Source organism: Bubalus bubalis, chromosome X (genome assembly GCF_019923935.1).
Source record: "Bubalus bubalis isolate 160015118507 breed Murrah chromosome X, NDDB_SH_1, whole genome shotgun sequence".
NCBI classification, from domain to species: Eukaryota; Metazoa; Chordata; class Mammalia; order Artiodactyla; family Bovidae; genus Bubalus; species Bubalus bubalis.
The window spans coordinates 29757134-29780033 of NC_059181.1; the positions used below are offsets into that span (position 1 = coordinate 29757134).

The 22900-nt window shown below is 38.7% G+C and overlaps 2 long non-coding RNA genes across 4 annotated transcripts in view; both read left to right on the forward strand.

Moving 5' to 3' along the window:
- LOC112582299 overlaps positions 1-22900 on the forward strand; it is a 114220-nt gene that overhangs the window by 73982 nt on the left and 17338 nt on the right. The window contains exon 4 of one of the 3 annotated variants that reach the window (XR_006548555.1): positions 20306-20366. The exons of 1 other annotated variant lie outside the window; for it this stretch is intronic. This is a non-coding gene — a long non-coding RNA (uncharacterized LOC112582299). Of the gene's footprint in view, positions 1-925; positions 1376-20305; positions 20367-22900 lie in introns of those variants that run through there. One more of the 3 variants, XR_006548553.2, reaches the window with a different exon arrangement.
- On the forward strand, positions 20422-21937 carry LOC123331781. The gene is made up of 2 exons (XR_006548556.2): positions 20422-20481; positions 21701-21937. It is a non-coding gene; the product is annotated as an uncharacterized LOC123331781 (long non-coding RNA).

Here is a 22900-nt window from a genome sequence, read left to right on the forward strand (position 1 = left end):
TTTTGGAGAAGGGAAGAGATGACAGAAATTATAGCTAAGCTTGTTCATGTGTTCCTCTTCTGAAATGTTAGGTAATGACTCACTTTGTAAGCCAGACAGAGACATATCATATGATATCACTTATATGTGGAATCTAAAAATAAAAAGGATACAAATGAACTTATTTCTGAAACAGAAACAGACTCATAGACTTAGAGAAGGAGCTTATGGTTACCAGTGGGAAGGGTAGGAAGAAGGGATAGATTAAAAGTTTGAATTGGACATGTAAACACTGCTATGTTTAAAAAACATTATCAACAAGGACCTACTGTATGGCACAGGGAACTCTGGCCAATACTCTGTAATAACCTGAATGGGAAAATAATTTGAAAAAGAATATATATATATATATGTGTGTGTGTGTGTGTGTTTAACTGAATCACTCTGTTAGACACTTGAAACTAACTATACTCCAATGTAAAATAAAAATTAAAAGATAACTCTCACTTCTTATGAGTGTTTTGAGGATTATTGCTACCTAACATAAAAGTATCTAACCTTTTTAGCTTGTTTATTTTCTATATCCCAGTAAAATGTTCTATGAGGATAAGAAATTTTACCTTCTTTGGTTACTCTTGTATTCCTAGCACCTAGAACTGGGCCTGGCACATAAAAGACATGAAGAAAAATTGGAAAAATGAAAAGTACCTAAGATACAGGAGTCATTTAGTCAATTGTAGCAGTACTGAGCCTCAGGGAATACTTTACTCTTGTTAATTATTATAATATAGATAAGTTTTTCTCTCCCCTTTGGATAGGTTAATGTGGTTTGTTTGAAATGAAATGTCTTTACTGTGGTTGCTTTTTGTTGTTACTCTTTCATACTTTTATTATGTACACTTTTAAGCTTGACTTTATGATAAGTTTCTGTTATTTTGTATTCTAGATGGGTTATCTATAAAGTGGACTTTTGGAGAGACTTGGAACTTTAAAAAGATGTCTCAATCACTTCAGTTTCCTTTTAAAAGAAGACAAAGCATGAATACGTGAGGATATGTTGAATGAAATATAGAGATCATTTTATGGGTAGTGGCACATCCTCCTAGCTATTTTTAACTGAGTACATATTTTTGTCACTGTTAGAATACATTTTGAAAGAAAATTACATAGCGATTGGATAATTTGTGTGCTGACCATCTCATGTATGAAATAGGCTATGGATCCCCATAGCCTATTTAACACCTGCCTAAGGTGTTTATCCCAGAAATGACATAGAACTCTTCATGCATTGGCTTGTCAGGTGACCAGAAGCCAGAGATAAGTGAGGATAAGGGTGCCACTATTACCATGAGAGAGAAACTAAGTGAATCACGTGGAAATAAAATCTGCTTTTGGCTTCATAAATGTTTTATTACTTCCAGCTAATTGATCTACTTACATTTGTCACTTTTTGGCTCTTCATGCTATTTGTTGAGCATCTGCTATCAATGTGAGTCCCAGCTTCACACTTAATAACTGCATATCCTTGAGTGCTCCTTTGTGCCTCAATTTCCTTATCTGTAAAATGGAAATGACAATACCTGATATGTAAAACTGTAGACATATTAGCTTTTCACCATGGAAAAGCTGCAGCTGCAGCTTTGTTGTACATGGCCTTTAGTATGTTGAGGTATGTTCCTTCTATACCCACTTTCTGGATAATTTTTTTATCATAAATGAGTGTTGAATTTTGTCAAAAGCTTTTTCTACATATATTGAGATGGTCATGTGGTTTTTATTCTTCAGTTTGTTGATGTGGTATATCACACTGATTGATACTGAAAAATCCTTAACTCCCTGGGATAAATCCCTCTTGATCATAGGTGTATGATGCTTTTAATGTCTTGTTTGATTCTGCTTGCTGATATTTTGTGGAGGATTTTTATGTCTATCTTCATTAGTAATGTTGGCCTGTAATTTTCTTTTTTCTGGTATCTTTGTCTGGTTTTGGTATCAGGGTAATGGTGGCTTCATAACGTGAATTTGACAGTGTTGCTTAAACTGGGGACATATTAAATAAGCAAATATATTTGAAATAGGCTTCAGCAAACAGAAAGTTCTCAACAGATGTTAGTTATCCTCATATTATCCTAGAGGCATACATTTCATTTTTTAAAAATGCATTTTTATATTGCCATTGCTGCTGCTGCTGCTGCTAAGTCGCTTCAGTCATGCCCGACTCTGTGTGACCCCATAGATGGCAGCCCACCAGGCTCTTCTGTCCATGGGATTCTCCAGGCAAGAATACTGGAGTGGGTTGCCATTTCCCTCTCCTATATTTCCATTACTTGCAAGTAAAAATCTTGATTTAAAGAAATTGCAGCCCAGAGAGATGACTTAACCTGCCTGATACCAAACAGCAAAATGAGTGGCAGATATCTCTAGAAACCCAAATGACTGATGTCATGATTCTGGGGTCCTTGGACAGATTATTGAGACTCAAGGATCCTACAAATGGCAGAAGCCTATTCAGTTACTACTGGTCAAAGCAAGCCCACTGGATGTGGAAAATACAGTACTGTCTGCCATGCTGACATCTACTTCTGTTTATGGTTCCTTTACATCACTGCAGACTTAAGGTCCCCACAAAGTTACACTCATATTATCCTGCCTACCTCCAGTATTACAGCCTTCACAAAATACTCGTAGGCAAAAACACTATTGTCAGGTAGCACTTGCATTTCTCTAAATTGTCAAGGAACACTGGAGAGGAGAATATGCCTATTACTCAAATGTTGGCCCATTAGTCGCCTTGAATGATGCTATGAGTTGTACCTGCCGGTGTTAGCTTGAAGAAATCAGTACTCCTGGTAGAAGAGGAGCTTCCCAGGTGGTGCTTGTGGTAAAGAACTCACCTGCCAATGCAGGAGAGGTAAGAGAGGCGGGTTTGATCTCTGGATCAGGAAGATCCCCTGGAGGAGGGCATGGCAACCCACTCCAGTATTCTTACCTGGAGAATCCCATGGACAGAGGAACCTGGTAGGCTACAGTCCATGGGGTCACAAAGAGTTGGACATGACAGAAGCGACTTAGCATGCATGCACTGGTAGGAGAAAACCTTCAATCTCAAAAAAAAAAAAAAAAAGGCTTTCCTGGCAGTTTAAATCATATTATCTCTAAAGATGTAGGTAAAGATGTAGATATATTTATAGTTACAGAAATGTATGTATAGATGTTATGCCCATGGGATTCTCCATGCGAGCATACTGGAGTGGGTTACCATTCCCTTCTCCAGGGGATCTTCCCAACCCAGGAATTGAACCTGCATCTCCTGCATTGCAAGCAGATTCTTGACCATCCGAGCCATGAGGAAAGGCCTAGATAATATGTAGATATTGTAATGGGCTGATTTTATCACCTTATTCTACTGTGTGTGTGTGTATCTGTTATCTATTTTATAAATAGATATGTGTATATATTTTTAACACTTAAGTACTAGATTCTGGAGCTCAGGGCTTAACCTTTTTTTTTTTTTTTTTTTTTTGTGGCTCAGCTGGTAAAGGATCCACCTGCAATGCGGGAGACCTAGGTTTGCTCCCTGGGTTGGGAAGATCCCCTGGAGAAGGGAAAGGCTACCCACTCCAGTATTCTGGCCTGGAGAATTCCATGGACTGTATAGTCCATGAGGTCACAAAGAGTTGGACACAACTGAGTGACTTTCACTTCACTTGACTTCACTTCAACACACCTATATCTTAATAATGATTTTGTCTGGTGGTTCTACAGGTGATACAAATTTATGCTTTTGTATTTATCAAGTTTTCTACATTGAGTATATATTACTTTAGGATCAGTAAAACTGTTGAACATATGTTTATTTCCCAGGAAATAATCCATCTTGAGTTAAGTGTTTATGAAATTCCTGATACTTTTTAGGAGCCAAGTTCTAATTATTTTGTACACATTATTTCATTTAGAAATTCCTTGAGGTTGATATTATATCTTAATTTTTAGAGAATGAGATTCATTAGAATAATTCATTCGAGGACATATGTGTAGCGAGTTCCATAATCTCTGTCTGAACTGTATAACATCAGAGAAAGTAGAAGAAAAAAATAAAATGATAAAATTCAGATTCATTGTTGACAGATCTGGAAATGAAGTTTGAATATGTTTGCAAATGTTGTTAACAATCATATCTATAGCTTTAATATGTATCTCCATCCCCTGAAAGCAGGAAGTCTAATAGTAATGGTATCTGAAGGGGAACAGTCATGGCTGACAGGACACATTAGCATTTGAAAATAAGTGAAGTTGAAACCTGCCTGAGCATTTAGCTATTATGGTATTCACCTTAAAGTTTGCTGCTGCTGCTGCTGCTGAGTCGCTTCAGTTGTGTCCGACTCTGTGTGACCCCATAGACGGCAGCCCACCAGGCTCCCCCGTCCCTGGGATTCTCCAGGCAAAAACACTGGAGTGGGTTGCCATTTCCATCTCCAATGCATGAAAGTGAAAAGTGAAAGTGAAGTCACTTAGTCATGTCTGACTCTTAGCAACCCCATGGACTGCAGCCTACCAGGCTCCTCTGCCCATGGGGTTTTCCAGGCAAGAGTACTGGAGTGGGGTGCCATTGTGCTAGTTATGATTAATTGGAGAGGAAAATATTTGAGAACATATCCTTTGAAAAAAGTGGGTAAAGGTGAATTAACTCAAAAGAGAGCTAAAGATGATTCATGTTACTGGAATATGTAATTCTCATGATCCTCCAAGAAGAATTTGATCCATTCCAAATAGGTCAGATACTACTGCATCTGGGTCCTACCTGCTTAATTTATAACTATCACAGACACAAACTTAATACCTGATGAGGTATTAGCTATGTTCAGGTATTCTTATAGTCCCAGAGATAATTCCTTGCACCCTTATGAGTGTTTCAAACTGAATGTGTAACAACCAAGGAAATCACAAAATAGATTTTAGCTTCAAAATTAGACATTACAATAGAAAGAGAAAATAACTCTGAGACAGTCTCCTTTCTTCCTTACTGTATAGTGATGATTTCAGTCTGAGACTCATGAAAATGATTCACATAAATGTAATCAGTTACCTTCAAATTTATTGAAAGTTCGAGTCTTTTAGTATAATACTATTAGTGAATATAAAACAATCTCAAGTGCATTAACTTAGAGCCTATCTACTACAAGTGAAAAGAAAAAGCATTTAGAGCTGTTGGATAGTTAAATTATAGAAAAATGAAAGTAAATGGTATAGCCTGAGGATATTTAATATACTCCTCCAGAGACAACTGTTGTTCTGTGGCTCAGTCGTGTCTGACTCCTTGTGACCCCATGGACTGCAACATGCCAGGCTTCCCTGTCCTTCACCAACTCTGGAGCTTGCTCAAAGTCATGTCCATCCAGTTGGTGGTGCCATCCAACCATCTCATCCTCTGTCATCCCCTTCTCCTCCTGCCTTCAATCTTTCCCAGCATCAGGGTCTTTTCTAATGAGTTGGCTCTTCGCATCGGGTGGCCAAAGTATTGGAACTTCAGCATCAGTTCCTCCAGTGAATATTCAGGATTGATCTTAGGATGGACTGGTTTGATCTCCTTGCAGTCCAAGAGACTCTCAAGAGTCTTCTCCAACACCACAGTTAGAAGGCATCAATTCTTTGGTGCTCAGCCTTCTTTATGGTCCAACTCTTACATCCATACATGACTACTGGAAAAACCATAGCTTTGACTATACAGACATTTGTTGGCAAAGTAACGTCTCTGCTTTTTAATACACTGTCTGTCATAGCTTTTCTTCCAAGGAGCAAGCATCTTTTAATTTCATGGCTGTAGTCACTGTCTATAGTGATTTTGGAGCCCAAGAAAATAAAGTCTGTCACTGTTTCCATTGTTTCCCCATGTATTTGCCATGAAGTGATGGGACCAGATGCCATGATCTTAGTTTTTTGAATGCTGAATTTTAAGCCAGCTTTTTCACTTTCCTCTTTCACCTTCATGAAGAGGCTCTTTAGTTCATCTTTGCTTTCTGCCATTAGGGTGGTGTCATCTGCATATCTGAGGTTATTGATATTTCTCCCAGCAGTCTTGGTTCCAGCTTGTGCTTCATCCAAACTGGCATTTTGTGTGATGTACTCTGCATATAAGTTAAATAAGCAAGGTGACAACATATAGCCTTGAAGTACTCCTTTCCCAATTTGGAACCAGTCCATTATTCCATGTCCGGTTCTAACTGTTGCTTCTTGACCCGCATAGAGATTTCTCGGGAGACAGGTCTGGCATTCCCAACTCTTCAAGAATTTTCCATTTCGGTTGTGATCCTCACAGTCAAAAGCTTTCTCATAGCCAATGAAACAGGAGTGGATGTTTTTCTAGAATTCCCTCGTTTTTTCTATGATCCAACGAATGTTGGCAATTTGATCTCTGGTTCCTCTGCCTCTTCTAAATTCAGGTTGAACATCCAGAATTTGTGTGTGTGCTAAGTTGCTTCAGTTGTGTCCGACTCTGCAACCCTGTGGACTGTAGCATTCCAGGCTCCTATGTCCATGGGATTTTCTAGGCAAGAATACTGGAGTAGGTTGCCATGCCCGCCTCCAGGGGCCAGAGAGAACTACACTAGCACTATTCCGGAGCCTCTAATGTCTGACTACATCTGATTGCAATGTCTCTACTGGGAAAGGATGCAAGTTCACGTTTTAAGTAATTGTTATAACTGACATGAAGGGAAACTCAGAGTGGCAGGATTTCTGAAACTTAACATAAGCCATCAGGTTCTTCTTACTTTGGAAGTGGAAAACATCATTTCTAGGACAGATCAAGTTGCTCTATGAATTGATATCAAATTTTGGTGTGAAAATACCATTCTGCCTCTTTCAGCTCTACTTTACTTTCTTTTTTTGTTGTTGTTGTTTTTTTTGAAAATGATTGCTTTACTCTATTGTTAGTTCTACTTCACTTTCTAGCTCCTGCCCCATCTCTGTCTTTGTTCTCAGCCAAACTTCTCATTAGAGTTGTCTGTACCTGCTTCCTGTGTCTTCATCTCTCATTTTCTTCTTCATCTATTCTACCTCTCTGGCTGTCATCCTAACCTCTCTACCAGAATCCCTCCAATGACTTCCATGATTACATCCACTGACATTGTTTCTACCCTCATATAGATCTAACATTTCTTCCATAAATATTTTAATACCTACTTTTTGCCAAGCTCTGCCAGGTACTGGTGAGAAATGCTTATCAGACAGATATTCATCATCAGCTAGGTACTGGTGAATAAAACACTTACTGTTATTGCCTTCATGGAACTTGTATTCTGTGGGGAAACAGAATTACTTAAATAATATGTTTAAATTAGAGGTACAAACCAAAATAAAGTGATATGAAAGAAAAATTTAAGTGCACCATGAAAACCTTGAAAGTAAGTACAGTAGAGGTCTTTCTCTTAAGCAGTTTTTGGGAAATGTAAAAAAAAAAAAAAAGTTGACTATTTCCTTCTTTTTGAACTCTTCCATTGGAGTTCATGACAGTAGTTCATGATTTTATTCCTACTTTTAAAAATATATCTATACTCCTTAGATAATGTATTCTCTATTATGCATATTACAAATAATGTCCTTTCTCTGAGCCTAGTCTTAGGGCCTCTTCCTGTCTCACCTCATGTTATGAGCTCATCCACTGCCCAGGTTCAGTTTCCATCTGTTGGGTTGCCCAAAAAGTTTGTTTGAATTTTTCCATAACATCGTATAGAAAACCTGAATGAACCTTTTGGCCAACCCAATACTTTGCAATGACTTCAAAATATACCATTCCAACACAGGTTTCGCCTTTTAGCTCTAGTTTTGTATATCCAGTGGCCTTGGGAAATTAACCCATCTCAAACAAAATGTCCAACTTAACCCCTCTGTTATCAAGCTGGGAGAGGTCATCATCATTCTCTCATTTGGACTAACCTCCTAACTCATTTCTCTGCTTATCTCTGACTTTCCACCATCTATTCACCATGTTGTAGCCATAGCGATTTTTTTAAAAAAGAATGTCATCATTCCTTTCATAAGGTATATTAGAGAGTAAATGAGATTAATGAAAATGAAAATTTGTCTTACATATATGAAATATCTTATTCATCTTTATTATTACCATGTCATTTGTAGTAGCTGTATTGTAAGCAGTGTTTCCAAATGTGTATATTAATAAAGGATCAGCTAAGGAAATCATGGTACAGCCACCCAGTGGAATATGATGCAACCATTAGAAAAATGAATCAACTTTGTAAGAATGTGGGATGGATTCTAAGATATATTGTAAAGTATGAAAGGTAAAGCCCCCCCATACTATACTATATGTGTGTAGTATGCCACCACTTGTGTTTAATAAGTATAAACATTTGTACGTTTAAATATCTCTAGAAGACATTGATCTTACTTGTTGACTCTAGAGAAGGAATCTGAGTGGTTGAAGGACAGCAAAGCTTTCCATTTCATACTCCTGAATCTTTGCTTTGTCTATTCCAAAATATTTTTAAGTTTAGAGTTAAAAAAAATGAAAGCTATACAAAAATACCATCCATAAAGGTTCAGAAACTATAGACTTAGGGGTACTAATTGAGGCATAGATACAGGTAAAACTGAAAACCAAAGATATGTGAAGCTCTACAGACACCTTGATCCCCTCCATACTCCATGCAGCCAGGACCCCTAGAAGACAGGAGTTGTACTCCCTGGAGATGTTGAACCAGAAGGACTTCCTATTGCTGTGATTCTTAACCTTGACTGCACATTAGAATCATCTTGGGAGTTTAAAAAAATCCCAATACCCAGGCTGACCTCAAAACCAATTAAATCAGTGTATCTGAAGATGGTCCCCTATGAATTACTATTTTTAAAGCTACCCAGATGATTAAAGTAGGCAGCCATGGTTGAAAACCACTGTTGGGGTACCAGGCAGACGCACTGAAAACAAAGGAAAAATGACGCATAGCATCTCTGCCTGGTGAGCATAGAGAGACCACTGCTCAATAAACTCTACCCACACGTGCGGGGCTATCGGCCAACACTGTAGTGCCTGTGACATGTGTATATAAGCATCAGCCAAGAATTACTGAACTGTGGTATACAGTAGGTTTTCATTAGTTACCTATTTTATATGTGTGTGTGTGTCACTCACTCAGTTGTGTCCAGCTCTTTGCAACCCCATGGACTGTAGCCTGCCAGGCTCCTCTGTCCATGGAATTTTCCAGGCAAGAACACTGGAGTGGGTTGCCATTTCCTACTGCAGGGGATCTTCCCAACCCAGGGATCAAACCGGGGTCTCCTGCATTGCAGGCAGATTCTTTATGGTCTGAGCTACCAGGGAAGCGTATTTTATATGTAGTAGTATATATATGAATATTACTCAGTCATAAAAAGGAACGAAATAGTGCCATTTGCAGAGATTTGGAGTGTTCAAGGAGTGTTTGATATAATTAATATTTATAGCTCTCATGATTGAAGCTTGGATTTTACAGTCACGTATTTTCCTCCAAGAGATATTTCTCAGGCCTGCATTTCACCTCAGAGATTGGTTTACAATTTAGACATTGCTTAGCAGCACAAAACAATGTAATTAACTTTCCCTTTATTTTCTGTCATTTTTCATCTCTTAGGCCAGAATATTGATGTTTAATACTGTATCCTTACCCAGCTGAGACTCATAATCAAGAGAAGGGTGTTTTTAAAACTAATGTGAGGAGTAGAATAATAGTATTGACCAGGTAATGTGTACCCTAAATCTGTTAGCTGCATGAATCATCAGACTAGTTCAGTGATGAAAATAACTAGTCTGTATGTTTTGTTTTATAGTTCCAGCCCACGTATAATCTTACATGATCCTCCCAGTGCTGATCCCAGAGAGCAAAAGTGATATTAGTCTCTCATTTTATAGATGAGAAAAAAACTTCAAGATTGTAAGTTCAAGATTATAAGTTGCCCAGCAACATATCTAGTAAGTGGTAGGGGGCAAAGAGCACTACTCCAATAATTTGGACTCAGAATACATTTTTTTCTCCTCCATACCATCCTCCCTCTTACATGAGAATGTTTCTCAAGGCTTATGATCCTCATCCCTGCTGTAAATATTGACTATTGCATAATAGTCTTTTCTCTGATTTGAAGTCTTCTGTCAATAGTGGAAATCTGACAGTTTACCTAAATAATCTGAAAAGCAACAGCTGATATAAATTTTCAAACATGCATTTATATGTCAAGTCCTCTTTACTGGCTCACAGTACAAAGATTTCTTGGAGACACTTGAAGGATTTCCATGTGGAACTTCCCCCAAACTATCACCTTTACAAAGTCTATTTGAAATGGAAAAAAAAATCAGTAGCCTTTATTATTATCTAAGAAAATTGACACTAATAAAATTCATGTGCTAAAATTTTATATATTTTTATCAGCTTTTTTCAAACTTTGCTGTACGTTTGAATCACCAGGAAGCCTTTGAGAAAAAAAAAATGCACCTACCTTCAGGCATTCTGATTTAATTATTAAGACAGGCAACTTGGACATCCCCATCTATAAAATGTCCCAAGTGGTTTTAATGAACATCAGATTTGGGGAAACATTGCTATTCAGTCTACATCTGGAAAATGAAAATTAAAGATGTTTCTAAATAGCGTATCTTTGGTTCTCTTCAATTTTAAAGATAATTGATTGACATCTGATAATTTCTATTGATTTTGCCCTCTGTTTTCAGATAATTACGTACAGTCAGACACATAAAATGTCATGTCATACACAACTGTTCATGATTGTACATTAACATATAATTCAGTATGAGTGTGGCTGTATTATTCTCTTTTATATAATGTTATGTGTAAAGAATCTGATGATTAATGATAAGATTTGAGGGCTAAAAAAGTGCCCATTGCCTTGTGTAATTTTAGCTGATCATTTTAGCTAATCACAAGAACCATTTCAAAAATTACTTGGGGACAGTAGTGCATTAATAAAATCTATAACACTAGCTAGAAAACAGCACTTGTACACTTACATGAAAAAAGGAAATGACAAAGTATTTAAGTAAACAAATTGCACTGAAAGGCATATTTCTTATTCACATTACTATACCATTCACATTACTATACCATTTCCTAGTGTCTGTCATCATGTTCATTAGCTTTAAGTTAAGATATTTGTTAAATCACTATCTTTAATGCTATCCATACTGCTAAGGATAATAAAAATAATGGAAAAGTAAAATCTTACTTGACAGTTGACTCTTAGTATCTAAATACTTTTGTTTCATCAATCATATCAAAGCAAAAATGAACACAACAGCTTTACTTCTATGAAAAATGTTAAGTGTAATACCATGAATAATTATACATATATAACATGTTATACTTACATGGACATGAATCTGAGCAAACTCTGGGAGATAGTGAAGGACAGGGTTGGGCTTCCCTGGTGGCTCAGATGGTAAAGAATCCACCTGTAATGTGGAAGACCTGGGTTCAATCCCTGGAGAAGGAAATGGCAACCTACTCCAGTATTCCTGCCTGGAGAATCCCAATGGACAGAGAAGCCTGGAAGGCTACAACCCATGGGGTCACAAATAGTCGGACATGATTTAGCAACTGAACAACAATATATTACATACATACATAATACGTTATATATGTAATAAATGTGTGTGTGTGTATGTTACTGATCCCTGTTTACTTGACCTGTTAATGTTTATGTTATGTAAATACCAAACTGGGCTATTTTTTCCTAGTGTCTGTCACCAAGCTTCTGACATTTCTAGTAAAGTATTTAAAGCTGCTAAAAATAAAAACAGGCTTATTGCCCCCGCTCTCTACCTAATGTTTGTTCTTTATTATGTCAAACCAGATATAATGTAGAGCCCATAGCTTTCTGGCTATCATGGCATAAGTGTTTTCCTGTAGGTAAGAATTATAAAATGTTAGAATCATTTGTGTGGCTTATTATGTTGGGTTCTTAAGACTGAAGATTTCTTTCAAATATTTTATTTCAGATAGTAACAAGCTATGCAATTTCCTAAAGTATATTGCCAACAGAATGTAGTATAAATATCTCTTAGAAAAGATACAAAAAATAATATGCAGCATATATACAGGAGTTTTTTCAAAACAGAATTTTGAGATTACCACAGTATATAATTTATTCATTTTTATCAACTTGAAGCCATCAAATTTTGATGTTTCTGTTTGATGTGAATCAATTTTTTTGATTATTATAGGAGATACTCAATGAAGTCATCAGTTATTTGCAAACATATGTACTGCTTATTGCTCAGGTAGGATGACAGTATAATCCAATAGAAGCAAAGGTTTAGAAAGTGAGAGGGCAATGGAGAATTAATGTGAATTGGGAGAGCTAAGGAAGGTGAATAGAAAAAAGCCAGATTAAAGAAAGAACTGAGAGTGTGACAAGAAACCCATTAAACTGCTTATCTGTGCACTCTATTCCCAGTTGTATACTACTGTCCTCACGTAACATTGAAACCATCATGGAGTTCACCGGTGTGACTGGGAATTGAATGTAGATGAAAAACAGTAGTTAATTTTTGCACATTATTTACATGGGTTATTTGGTTATTTATTATTGAATTGTAGGACTTTCTTACATATTTTGGACGTAAACTGTTTTTCAGATATATGGTTTGCAAATATTTTCTCCCATTCTCCATGTTGCCTTTTCATTTTGATGATTGTTACCATTGCTGTGTGGAAGCTGTTTAGTTTGTCTGTTTTTTCTTTTATTGCCTGTGCCTTTGGTGTTAAAGCCAAGAAATCATTTCTAGGACTAACATCAAAAAATGTCCCCCTGTTTTCTTATTGGAGTTTTATATGGTTTCAGGTCTTATGTTGAAGTCTTTCATCCATTTTAAGGGTTTTCTGTATATCGTATCATGTCATCTACAAATAGTGACAGTTTTACTTATTCTTTTACAGTTTGAATACCTTTTTTTCCTTACCTTATTGCCATGGCTAGGACTGTCAGTACTATGTTGAATAAAAGTGGCAATAGTATTTTTCTATTATAGTTTGTTTTCTGTGAGTCTCTTTGTGTTTTGTAAGTAAGCTTATTTGTATCACTTCTTTTTAGATTCCACATGTAAGGGATGTCATATGATACTTCTCTTTCTCTGTCTGCCTTACTTCACTCAGTATGACACTCTCTAGGCCCATCTATGTTGCTGCAAATGGCCTGATTTCATTCTTTTTAGTGGCTGGGTAATATTCCATTGTATGTATGTACCACATATTCTTATCCATTCCTCTGTTGATGGACATTTAGATTGCTTCCATGTCTTGACTATTGTAAACAGTGCTGTAATGAACATTGAGGTCCATGTATCTTTGGGGGTCTAGTTTTTCCTCTGGATATATGCCCAGGAGTGGGATTGCAGGGTCATATGGTAGCTCTATTTTTAATTTTTTAATGAACCTGCATACTGTTCTCCATAGTGGCTGTACCAATTTACATTCCCACCAACAGTGCAGTAAGATTCGAAGAGTCTTTTATTTATTCCATTATGCCACTCTGTGTTTTTTGATTGGAATATTTAGTCTATTTACATTTAAAATAATTGTTGATGGGTATAGACTTATTGCCATTTTGTTCATTGTTTTCTGGGTGTTATTGTTCCTCTCTGTTCATTTCTCTCTCCCTTTTCACTGATGTTTTGGTTGTTTTCTTCACGGTTATATTTATTTTATTTTATTTTTTTAATTTAATTTTATTTTTAAACTTTACATAATTGTATTAGTTTTGCCAAATATCAAAATGAATCCGCCACAGGTATACATGTGTTCACTGTTATATTTAAATTCCTTTCTTACTTTTGTTTGTATATTTAAATTTTCTCCTTGTGATTACGGTGAGATTAACATAGGACATCCTGTTTAGGTTGGTAGCAACTTAAATTTGAACACATTCCAAATCTTTGTCTTTTTACCCCCTCCTCCATGTTTTACACTTTGATGACAAATTTTGCATCTATTTTATGTATCCCTTAACTAATTACTGTAGTTTTAGTTATTTTTACTACTTTCTCTTTTAACCTTCATGCTTGCTTTAGTGCACAAAGTGATTTGTCCACTACCTTTATTATCTATTTACCTTTTCCAGTGAGACTTTTGTTTCATATGTTTTCTTATTAATTGGCACCATTGCACCATTTCTTTTCAGTTTATAGAATTTCATTTGATATTGTAGGTCTGGTTTAGTGATGATGAACTCCTTTAGCTTTTACTTTTCTGGGAAACGTTTTATGTCTCCTTCAATTCTGAATGATAACCTTGCTTAGTAAAGAATTCTAGGTTAGAAGGTTTTTGTTTTTTGTTTGTTTCAGTTCAGTTTGGTCATTCAGTCATGTCTGACTCTTTGCAACCCCATGGACTGCAGCAAGCCAGGCTTCCCTGTCCATCACCAACTCCTGGAGTTTACTCAAACTCATGTCCATTGCATTGGTGATGCCATCCAGCCATCTCTGTTGTTCCCTTCTCCTCCCACCTTCAATCTTTCCCAGCATCAGGGTCTTTTCCAATGAGTCAGTTCTTTGCATCAGGTGGCCAAAGGATTGGAGTTTCAGCTTCAGCAACCATACTTCCAATGAATACTCAGGATTGATTTCCTTTAGGATGGACTGGTTGGATCTCCTTGCAGTCCAAGAGACTCTCAAGAGTCTTCTCCAACACCACAGTTCAAAAGCATCAATTCTTTGATGCTCAGGTTTATTTATAGTCCAACTCTCACATCCATACATGACTATTGGAAAAACCATAGCTTTGACTAGACGGACCTTTGTTGGCAAAGTAATATCTCTGCTTTTTAATATGCTGTCTAGGTTGGTCATAGCTTTTCTTTCAAGGAGCAAGCATCTTTTAATTTCATGGCTGCAATCACCATTTTCAGTGATTTTGGAGCCCAAAAAAATAAATTCTGACACTGTTTCCCCATCTATTTGCCATGAAGTGGTGGGACCGGATGCCATGATCTTAGTTTTCTGAATGTTGAGTTTTAAGCCAACTTGTTCACTGTCCTCTTTCACTTTAATCAAGAGGCTCTTTAGTTCTTCTTTGCTTTCTGCCATAAGGGTGGTGTCATCTGCATATCAGTTTATTAGTATTTCTCCTGGTGATCTTAATTCCAGCTTGTGCTTCATCCAGCCCCGCATTTTGCATTACATACTCTGCATATAAGTTAAATAAGCAGGGTGACAATATACAGCCTTGACATACTCCTTTTCCAATTTGGAACCAGTCTGTTGTTCCATGTCCAGTTCTAACTGTTGCTTCTTGACCTGCATACAGATTTTGTTTGTTTAGCACTTTTAATATGTCATGCCTTTCCCTTCTCGTCTATAAAGTTTATGCTTGAAAATCTGCTGATGGCCTTACAGAGTTTCTCTTGTATATTCCAAGTTGTTTTTCTATTGCTGCTTTTAGGATTTTCTCTTTATTCTTAACATTTACCATTTTAATTATAATGTATGTGACTTTGTGTTCATATTGTTTAAAACTCCCTTCAAGGACTTCCTTGACCTGAATTTCTGTTTCCTTTCCCAGTTTTCAATCACTGTGTCTTCAAATATTTTTTGACCTTTTTTCTCTCTCTCTCTTCTCCTTCTGGGACCCCTATAAATGTGAATGTTAATCTGCTTGATGTCCCAAAGGCTCCTTAAGATATCCTTACTTATTAAAATTCTCTTTTGTTTGTGTTTTTGGCTGCCCTGGCTGAATGAGATTCATTGTTTGGTCTTCCAGCTGGCTGATTTGTTCTCCTACCTCATCCATTCTGCTGTTGAATCCCTCCAGTGTATTTTTCAGTTTAGTTGTAACCCATGGAGTTGCAAAGAGTCAGACATCACTGAGCGACTTCACTTCTTTCTTTTTTTCTGTTTAGTACTTTCTTATATTTTCTGTCTCTTGATTGAAATTCTCACTGTTCATCCATTCTCCTCCCAAGTTTGGTGAGCATCTTTATGACCATTACTTTGAACTCTTTATCAGCTATATTGTTTATCTTTGTTTTGATTAATTCTTTTCTCAGGTTTTTGTCTTGTTCTTTTGATTGGAACTTACATTCCACTGTCTCCTCATTTTGCCTAAGTCTCTGTGTTCGTTTCTGTATATTAGTTATATCAGCTATGTCTCTCAGTCTTGAAGGGCTGACTTTATTTAGGAGATGTCCTGTGTGGCTCAGAATACTGTCCTACATGAGCACCAGAGCAGGTATTCAAGCAGTGTCCCCTATGTAGGCTGCATTGACCTGTTGTGGCAGGGCTGCAGCTGCAGGATGCTAAGGGGCAGGGCTGTCACTGAACTGGCTGCAGGGCCTGGTGGTGACTGCCATGGGGCACTGGTGAGCAAGGTTATAGCTTGACCAGCCCTGAAACCCAACTAGGGTGCAGGAATGGGCAGGGCTTTCAGAAGAATGTACTTACTATCATGAACATGTTAGATAGAGAATTCCAAAATAGTACCCACCAGTCCCAGTATTAGCAAGGTATGCTGAGCTTGCATAAATGGCTCCTACCAATGACTCAGTCCCCAGTGATCATCTCAACTGGTTTTGCCTTTTCGGCAAATGATTCAGTATTAGTAAGTGGGTCCCGCTTACCTGTGGTCCATGAGCTTTTCAATCTGGTGTTTTTGCACTGATGTTCAGGCCAAGTGTGCATGAGGGCCTTTTAAGCATTGGTCTTCTATTTGATGCCATTCTGTAGTTTTCCTGCCCATTTTGCCTGTTGGTTTTTTTCAAACTTTTTATTTTGTATTGGGGTATAGCCAATTAACAATATTGTGATAGTTTTAAGTAAACAGCGAAGGGACTCAACCATATATATACATACATGTATCCATTCTCCCCCAGATTGCCTGTTGGTTTTTAAAGCCTGGTGTTTAGGGGGCTTGTCTCTGTGCAGGATCTAGGGGTTGGAGTGATTGACTTGGAGTTGGAATCCCTTGCTCCTCAGGTAAAAGATCCATTCCTTGTGATCCCTCGTGAAGGTGGATCATTGCAGCTGGGATGTGGGTTAGTCCCTGGGAGCCCATATTTCTCCCTCTCCTATGCATCTCAGTGCTGTCCTTTTACCCTTTGTTGTGGAGAATTTGTTCTCCAAATTTCAGGTATTTTTCTAAGGGAGCTATTGTATATATGTAGTTACAGGTTTGTTGTGTCGATGAGAGGAGATGAATTTTGGATCTTCCTATGTCACCATCTTGTACCTTCTCCAAAAACCCCATATTGTTTAGCTGCCATTCCCCTATTCCCTTGTCCCTCACCAACCTAGCCCTGAGAAACCACTAATCTACTGTTTCTGTCTCTCTAGCTTTCCCTACTGCTGGTCTTTCATGTGAATGAAATCATATAGGATGTGGTAACTTTGTAACTTACTGCTTTCATTGAGGGTAATATTTTCAAAGCTCATCCATGTTGTAGCATGTATCAGTATTTCATTCCCTTTTATATAAACAATATTATGAACAATATTTCATTGTAGGAATAGACTATTTTGTTTATCCATTCACCTATTGATAGACATTTGGGTTTCCACTTTTGGCCTTAATGAGTAATGTTGCTATGTTCATTCATGTACAAGTTTTGTGTGGAGGACATATGTTTTCATTTCCATTGGGTATATAAATGTAAGAGTTGAATTACCGGGTCACGTGGTAACTCTGTGTTTGATTATTTGATGAACTGCCAGAATGTTTTCTAAAGTGGCAGAAAAGCTTTACACAAATCACTGCAATCTTTGCCATTGATGAAGCCAAGAAAAAGTTCCAACCAGCTACATAAACTGCTCTTTTCTAGCAGTGTGTGTGTGTGCTCAGTCGTGTCTGACTTTGTGACCCCATGGCCTGTAACTTGCCAGGCTCCTCTGTCCATGGGGATTCATTCTCCAGACAAGAATACTGGAGTGGGTTGTCATTTACTTTTCCACATATCTTCCTGACTCAGGGATTGAACCTGTGTCTCCTGCATCTCCTGCATTGGCAGGTGGATTCTTTACCACTAGAGCAACCTGAGAAGCCCCTTTTTACCAGGAAAGGAAAATATTGGATGGAAAAGCTTACTGTGCTCACAGCCAGAAGACTTGGGTTACGTCTTGGCCCTGCCTTTCATTATCTATGGGACCTTGTGTCATTCATCTTCAGTGGGCACAGTTCCCCATCACTGTCTAGAAACTAAGGGAATTGAATTACCTGTTACCTAACTCTCAACTCCAACCCAGAGAATTTAAAGTGATGTAACATTCTTCATTTAATCCTACAAACTATTTCACTCACATTCAAGATTTTGACTGACAAAGAAGCAGGATATGATTTTTATCTCCAGATTATATCTAATTTCTATAGAAAGCCAAAGATCACCTCTTGTTGATTATTTCATTTTTCCCTTAGGTAGACCATGTGCTGCTACTTCAACATAGAAAATTACCATAAACTAGAAGCATTTCACATATCTTTTTGGACACATGCCTTTTGAAAGAATATCTTCAAATTGGGTTATAAAGATGCCCATTTTGAATATGTTGCACTCAGCAGGAAAGCAGTTCAGTAGCTCCCTCCTACTCAGTGGGTGGGTCACAGATGACCAGCATTGACATCATGTGATAGTGTGTTATAAATGAGATTTCACAGGCCCCGTGAGTCAGAATCTCTGGAGGTAGAGCCCAGCAATCTGAGCTGTAACAAGATCTCTGAGTGAAACCTATTCACACTAAACTCTTAAAATCTGCTTCAGACTATGCATTGCAATCTTCCATCCTAGATCATGGTGTACAGAACTTGTTTCTAGATTTAATTTCTCATCAATTTTGAAACAGAAGATCTAGGCTTGACCTTATTGTCTTTCATGAAGAAGTTGGGGCTGAAGACTTCCCTGGTGGTCCAGTGGTTAGGAATTCACCTTCCAATGCAGGGGACAGGGGTTCGATCCCCAGTCCAGGAAGATCCCACATGCCGAGGGACAACTAAGGTCATGCACCATAGCAAGAGAAGCCACCACAATGAAGAGCCCAGGCATTGCAACTAGAGAAAGCCCACATGCAGCAACAAGGACCCAGTGCAACCATAAATAAAGAAATGCTGCTGCTGCTGTTTAGTCCCTAAGTTGTGTCTAATTCTTTGCAACCCCACAGACTGTAGCCCACCAGGCTCCTCTGTCCAGGAGATTTCCCAGGCAAGAACCGTAGAGTGGGTTGCCATTTCCTTCTCTAGGGGATCTTCCTGACCCAGGGATGAAACCCACATCTCCTGCATTGTGGGCAGATTCTTTACCGCTGAGCCACCTGGGAAGTGCAAAATAAATACATAATATTAAAAAAGTTGGAGCTAAATGTGCTTGGTTTAGCAGCTGAAAATCCATGTCACACAGATGATGTCTAGTAGCAACAGCTGTGCCTGGAAAATTCCATGGGTGGAGGAGCCTGGTAGGCTGCAGTCCATGGAGTCTCTAAGAGTCGGACAGGACTGAGCAACTTCACTTTCACTTTTCACTTTCATGCATTGGAGAAGGAAATGGCAACCCACTCCAGTGTTCTTGCCTGGAGAATCCCAGGGACTGGGGAGCCTGGTGGGCTGCCGTCTATGGGGTCACACAGAAAAATCACTGCAGATGGTGACTGCAGCCATGAAATTAAAAGATGCTTACTCCTTGGAAGGAAAGTTATGACCAACCTAGATAGCATATTGAAAAGCAGAGACATTACTTTGCCAACAAAGGTCCGTCTAGTCAAGGCTATGGTTTTTCCTGTGGTCATGTATGGATGTGAGAGTTGGACTGTGAAGAAAGCTGAGCGCCGAAGAATTGATGCTTTTGAACTGTGGTGTTGGAGAAGACTCTTGAGAGTCCCTTGAACTGCAAGGAGATCCAACCAGTCCATTCTGAAGATCAGCCCTGGGATTTCTTTGGAAGGAATGATGCTAAAGCTGAAACTCCAGTACTTTGGCCACCTCATGCGAAGAGTTGACTCATTGGAAAAGACTCTGATGCTGGGAGGGATTGGGAGCAAGAGGAGAAAGGGATGACAGAGGATGAGATGGCTGGATGGCATCACTGACTCGATGGACATGAGTCTCAGTGAACTCCGGGAGTTGGTGCTAGACAGGGAGGCCTGGCGTGCTGCGATTCATGGGGTCGCAAGGAGTCGGACACGACTGAGCGACTGATCTGATCTGACTGATCTGAAGTGACCTAGCAGCAGCAGCAGCAGCAACAGCTGAATCAGTAAAGCTTGGTTTACTTTAATCTGGCTCAGAAGGAAAAAAAAAAAAATCACTCCCTGGTATCTCAGATGGTAATAAAGAATCTGCTTGCAACGCAGGAGATCCAAGTTCGATCCCTGGGTGGGGAAGATCCCCTGGAGAAGGGAATGGCAACCAACTGAAGTACTCTTGCCTGGAGAATTGCACGGACAGAGGATCCTGGCAAGCTACAGTGTATGGCTTCGCAAAGAGTCTGACATGGCTGAGCGACTAACACACACACTGGAGAGCTTGTGTAAGTAAGCTTACCTGTTGGCCATATTTCTTTATCAGTTTTTAATGGCCGTGAATTGCAAAACTTCCAACAGTGTATTTCCTAATCATTTAATTGTATTTTCTTCTTAAGGAAGAAAATCTCTTTGTGTTACAAACAAAAGAACAAATATTTGAGTAATGTTTTATGGTTTCCAAGGTGTTTTCATGTGTGTTTTGTCATTTAATTCTCCTGGGATCCCTGGGAAGTAGTTTAACACTGTGACTTTCTCCATAGCTGAAAACTTCTAAGTAGAATCAGGAATGGGTGAAAAGGTGGACATAAGACTGGAGCTAAGAGCAGTTGGCTTAGGAAGTGGGAATGACCTCCACTCTAACCCATTTACATTGGGGTTCACAGTCCAGTTCAGACAGAGTATCAACACCCAGGATTCCAGTGGAGGTAACCTGATTAAGTTCATAGTCTGAACTGTCAACTGGAATGATAGAAGAGATCAAAGAAGAGCCCAAATGTGCTGAATGGCTCAGCAGAATACTCATGGGAAGTTCTAGTCTCCCAGTTTGACTGCCTGGGACTCAGATCTGGGAAATGAAAAAACAAAGTCATGAGACATTTTTGTCCATTCGTTCCACAAACTGAATGGAATTCTAGTTCTGTGCCAGGCACTTTGTCCTTTTCTGGGAATTATACTTGAGAGAAATAGTGCAGGTGCTCCCTGCAACCATGGAACTTTTAATTTTGGAGGGAAGACAGAGATAATAACTCTAGTAGTTTACAAGTTGCGGTAAGTTCTCAGGGGAAAAGGAGGACTTCCAGAGGAGTAACTGTTGAGCTGAGAACTGAAGGATCTAATAGGTGTCAGCTAAGCCAGTGTTCTTCAAGGTAGTATTTATTTTCACCTCATTCTCTTGTAACATCTGAATTTGTGACTGCATTATATTATATATTACATATTAGCACAACTGTATACGTAATTTATAATAAATGTATATGTATTTGGAAGAATTTTCTTAAGCCCTCTCTTATAATTTGTGAGTCCCAGGGCATTGGGCATGATAAGATTTAACAGAAACGTGTAAGCAGGTGGGAACAAAGGACAAAATAACTTAACATTATTTTCAAATATCTCCCTATTGGGAAAACTAAATAGCTTGTACTCTAAGTAGCAAATAATGTCCTCACCAAAGGGTCTTTTTCTTTTTTATCTTTTGGCTGCACCATGTGACATGTTGGATCTTAGCTCCCTGACCAGATATCGAACTTGCACCCGCTGCATTGGCAGTGTGGAGTGTTAACCACTGGACTGCCAGAGAAATCCCAAAGGATCTTTAATACACTCTTCTGTCTCTATAACATGCACACGAATGCTAAACTTGCAGGGAAAACTTACCTCTGAGTGCTCAACATAGAAACAAAATTGCAGCCCTATATTATATTTTACTGCATAATAAAGTATGTAAAAAATTGGTGGCTTACACAACATTTATCATATTATAGCTTTTATGGGGAAGGAATCCAGGCATGTTTTACCTGGGTCCTCTGGCTCTGGGTTTCTCCAAAAGTTAAAGTCAACTCAAGGCGCTGATTGAGAAGGAGCGGCTTCCTGATTCACTCACGAGGTTGGTTCAGTTCAGTTCAGTTCAGTCGCTCAGTCATGTCCGACTCTTTGCGACCCCATGAATCGCAGCATGCCAGGCCTCCCTGTCTAGCACCAACTCCCAGAGTTCACTCAGACTCATGTCCATTGAGTCAGTGATGCCATCCAGCCATCTCATCCTCTGTCATCCCCTTCTCCTCCTGCCCCCAATCCGTCCCAGCATCAGAGTCTTTTCCAGTGAGTCAACTCTTAACATGAGTTAAGAGTACTGGAGTTTCAGCTTTAGCATCATTCCTTCCAAAGAAATCCTAGGGCTGATCTCCTTCAGAATGGACTGGCTGGATCTCCTTGCAGTCCAAGGGACTCTCAAGAGTCTTCTCCAACACCACAGTTCAAAAGCATCAATTCTTTGGCGCTCGGCCTTCTTCACAGTCCAACTCTCACATCCATACATGACCACAGGAAAAACCATAGCCTTGACTAGACGGACCTTTGTTGGCAAAGTAATGTCTCTGCTTTTGAATATGCTATCTAGGTTGGTCATAACTTTCCTTCCAAGGAGTAAACGTCTTTTAATCTCATGGCTGCAGTCACCATCTGCAGTGATTTTGGAGCCCAAAAAAATAGTCTGACACTGTTTCCACCGTTTCCCCATCTATTTCCCATGAAGTGATGGGACCGGATGCCATGATCTTAGTTTTCTGAATGTTGAGCTTTAAGCCAACTTTTTCACTCTCCTCTTTCACTTTCATCAAGAGGCTTTTGAGTTCCTCTTCACTTTCTGCCATCAGGGTGGTATCATCTGCTTATCTGAGGTTATTGATATTTCTCCCGGCAATCTTG